Here is a 4511-nt window from a genome sequence, read left to right as displayed (position 1 = left end):
AAGAGACTGTAGTTCAGGTCACTCATTTAAAACGAAATGACTTTATAAAAAAAACAGGAAGTAAAAAATTACTTGATCTGAAGCACACTGGGTCAAAATATATTAACACAGATGATTCAATAATTCTCGAACTGCTTGACATTGTCACAGGAATCTCTAACCTTGTTGGTGGAGGCCTAAGGGCAAGGAGAACTGTTGTGTCAAGCAAACAGCAGATCTAATCAAACTCCTGGTTGCTTAGTTACAGAACTTAATAATGAAAAAATAAAACCATAGTTTTTATTGGTTAGTATGTTTTTTTTTCATCTAAATTAATAAAACTAATAAAACTCTGGGAACTTGCATGAAGTGTGTAATGTAATTGAGTATAAGGTAAAGACTTGTAGAATCTTAGTGAAATAGGATTAATACTGAGAAATACCGAAAAGTCCTCATTAGAGAGTCATGTTTGTATGGACCCATAGCACGTACTCTGAGCAGAATTCCTTCCCTGTCTTCATTATAACACCATTCACAGAGCCCTAAATGTAGAACTCCTTAGGGGATGGACCACTGACCTTCCTTCATGATCACATCCCAAATAATTTTGACTAGATGAGTCTAAGACAGTCCTGCATCATCAAGGAAAGTCCAAATTCCATAAATACCTGCTTAACTTAAGTTTCTGTATAATGAACCAGTTCCTATATCCAAGCAAATGACCCATTATAATAGTAAGTCACATCATATAGTTCAATCAATTGCATGGAGAGGAAAGGTACACATAGAAACACTGTTTCCAGACACGGGTATATCCAACCATGACTATCTTGGAATGAATTCCTTATGCTGTAACTGATTACATGCTGGGCTGCAGACAGAGAAGGACAGGGAAGTGCGGCATACACTCATGGACCCAATGGGCAGCTCTAAGAAGGTTGAAAGCTCAGTTGTTGGCAGGAGAAAGGAGGTGAGCTAAGAACAAGGTCGTTGGTCAAAACATGTAGAAAGAGGTACAGATAAAGGAAGGGGCACTGTGAAAATATTGTTGATGTCTAACTTGCAATTTTCTGCATGACAAGATTAAACTACAAAGAATTCCCTAGTAGAAAAGCCATCTTTTTCACTGGCAGACGCATCTTACTTTTATTTATTTTTTTAGAATTTGACATCTTGACATTGCAGTAATTCATTTGCTTCAAAATATTATGTAAATTAAGCCCTGGCCGGTTGGCTCAGCGGTAGAGCGTCGGCCTAGCGTGCGGAGGACCCGGGTTCGATTCCCAGCCAGGGCACACAGGAGAAGCGCCCATTTGCTTCTCCACCCCTCCGCCGCACTTTCCTCTCTGTCTCTCTCTTCCCCTCCCGCAGCCAAGGCTCCATTGGAGCAAAGATGGCCCGGGCGCTGGGGATGGCTCTGTGGCCTCTGCCCCAGGCGCTAGAGTGGCTCTGGTCGCAATATGGCGACGCCCAGGATGGGCAGAGCATCGCCCCCTGGTGGGCAGAGCGTCGCCCCATGGTGGGCGTGCCGGGTGGATCCCGGTCGGGCGCATGCGGGAGTCTGTCTGACTGTCTCTCCCCGTTTCCAGCTTCAGAAAAAAAAAAAATGAAGAAAAAAAATATTATGTAAATTAATCCTAGCAATTGTGACATTTTATCAAGTTCATTTGAATGGGAGTTTAATGGTACTGAATTTTTCTATTGTGAATCAATTTGTAGCAAATGGCCAGCAGGAGAAAATGACTCTTTTAGGAAATAACTGAATTTGATGTTAAGGGGCTGAGCCGGATGTCTGCTTAGATTAAATGAGATGTTCATAAATCAGTATGAGATTATGTCTGGAAGAGTACCCCAAACACAGTGGTTGCCTGCAGGAACTGGGTGGTTCACAGACACAGGTAGGACAGCGACATCTCAGTATATACCCTTTTGTACCATTAAAATTCTAAACTATATGACTGCTATATGACTGTATTTCAAAGAAAGAAATACAATTTAAAGAAAATTCAATTAACATTATCCTTAAAATATTAAGAAGATGAACAACCACATAATCTATTAGGAAAACTCTATTATTCAAACAGTAAAATATATGTTAAACTGCTCTTATCCCTCCTGTGAATTAGGCAGAGAATAGAGGAGGAATGGCCATAATTATTCAAGTGGCCTAGAGACCCACAATATCAGCTCCCACTGAAGATGGGTCATTAGTGCCACCCACCTTCTAATGGAGCAGTTAGTCAGTAGGGTTAACCAAGGGCTTACTATTTACAATTTTAAAATAATTTTACAATGCTTCAGGGAAGACCAATTTTTCTAATTGCCTGTCAGTTAAAGAATATTTGTTTCCTCTTGTCTTAATAAATCTGTAAACTTGGGTGGATTCAATGCTGTATGCTTGTTCTTTGAATTGTCATATTAACACACAAGTGCAAGGCACATTATTAATACAAAATATTAATTATTCTTATCTTCTTCAGGATTATAGACATAACTACTGATTTTAATGAATGACATACATTAACATTTATATAGTGCTTCACAATCTTATTTATAAACAATCGATATGATATTTCTATTTTTTAGTTGCAGAAATAGAGTAAGTTTGGCACAGTGACTTACTTAAAGTAACAGAGTCTATTGGTAGTAGATTCTTTAAGTTTGAATTGCTCTTTGTCTAAATTCAAAGTTCTTATGTCTTTTATGGTCTATAATAGCATCAAAAATGTAGTGAGCGTTTATCCTGTACCAGACACTGTGCTAAGCACTCTAAGTGTGTAATCCAATTCTCATTATAATCTTATGGGGAAGTTATTATTATTGTCACTATACAGATGAGAAAATAGAGTCTCAGAGAGGCTTAATCGTTTACTGAGATTGTATGCTCATGAAGTGGCAAAATATTAGGTTGCAAACCCTGGTCTCTCAGTGAGAGGTGAAGGAGCAGCAGATTTTGGAGCTGGAGGAGCACCGGCCTCAACCGCCTGGTTGCCTGTTTAAAATAGTGAGAGAAACCACTTGCTATGATGTTTTGGGGGTCAAACCCAATGCCACGCAGAAAGATTTGAAAAATATTACAGAAATCTTGCCTTGAAGTATGACCCTGATAAGAATGCAAATGAAGAAGTTGAAACAGATTTCTCAAGCTTATGAAAAGCTCTTTTTGCAAAAGAATGTGATTTGTGAACAACTGTGAAGGTCATGTTGCTGAGAAAGGAGCAGTAGAGTGCTGTCCCCATTGCTGAGGTCCTGGAATGCAAATAAGAATTCATCAAATAGACCCTGGAATGGTTCAGCAAACTCAGTCTGTTTGCATGCAGTGCCTGGGCCTGGGGAACGGACCGGTCCTAAAGATAGATGTCAAAAATGGAATGAAAGGAAGATAATTAGAGGGAATAAGATTCTAGAAGTTCATAGTGATGAAGGCATGAAGGATGGCCAGAAGATAACAGTCCACAGTGAAGTAGACCAAGAACCAAGACTGCAGATAGGAGATATTATCATTGTTTCAGGTCAGGAGGACCATGCTGTTTCCATTCAATGAGGGAAGGCCTTTTCCTGTGTATGGACATACAGCTGGTTGAAGTACTGTGTGGCTTCCAAAGGCCAGTATCTACTCTTGACAACCAACCTATAGTCGTCACCTGTCAACCAGGTCAGATTGTCAAGCATGGAGATATGAAGTGTGTGCTAAAGGGAGGCGTGCCAATTGATCATAAACCATGGGGAAAGGATTGCTTAATTATTGAATTTAAGGTCAGCTTTCCTGAGAATGGCTTTTGCTCATGATAAACATTCTTTGCTGGAAAAACTCCTACCTGAAGAGAAGGAAGTAGAAAAGACTAATGAAATAAACCAGGTAGAATTGGTGGACTTTGATCCAAGTCAGGAATGACAGCACCATTGCAAGGGAGAAGCATGTGAGGATGGTAAGCATCACCCTCAGGGTGGTGTTCTGTGTCTGAGTTCTTAATGAGCTGTGAATAACGCTCACTGCTGGCCTTTTGTATACCACAGTGACGAGTGATGGACTATAATCATAATATGCTCACTACTTGCTATTGTTTTTGTTTTAATATTCAACTATAGTAATGTTTTAAAAGTTAAATGAATAATAAACTCAGATATAAAAGCTCAAAGAAATGTTCCATATCCATGAGTACTCTCCATCACTGTTTAAGAACTGACCATTTCTCCATGTGGTGCCTCTCTACACATTCCCCACCAGCTGGTCTGTCATAGTACTCACCCCCCTTACTGCATTCATACCTGTCAGGCTTCCCTCTACTACACAGAGAATGCTGCTTTCTATAATAGATTCTTTGAACCTCTTCAAGGATTTTTTTGAGGTATTTTTAAGGCTAGGATCTCAGTTGAGTGACAGGGCATAATCTGTAGCCTTTTGCATGAGCTCCTACTTCTATAATAGCCACCTTCTTAGAAAACAGAACATTGATTTTCTTTCATTTCTTTACCATTGTTAATCAAGGTCATTCTGATGCTGGGAACCCTCTTTGTTTCTAGAGCATTAC

General features: G+C 39.6%; 1 pseudogene; it reads left to right on the top strand.

The window, feature by feature from the left end:
- Positions 1-3139: 3139 nt before the first annotated feature.
- Positions 3140-3952, top strand: LOC136386908 (dnaJ homolog subfamily A member 1 pseudogene; annotated as a pseudogene).
- The last annotated feature ends 559 nt before the right edge of the window (positions 3953-4511 follow it).

This window comes from Saccopteryx leptura, unplaced genomic scaffold (assembly GCF_036850995.1).
Source record: "Saccopteryx leptura isolate mSacLep1 unplaced genomic scaffold, mSacLep1_pri_phased_curated manual_scaffold_20, whole genome shotgun sequence".
NCBI classification, from domain to species: Eukaryota; Metazoa; Chordata; class Mammalia; order Chiroptera; family Emballonuridae; genus Saccopteryx; species Saccopteryx leptura.
This window is presented reverse-complemented; position numbering and strand designations above follow the sequence as displayed.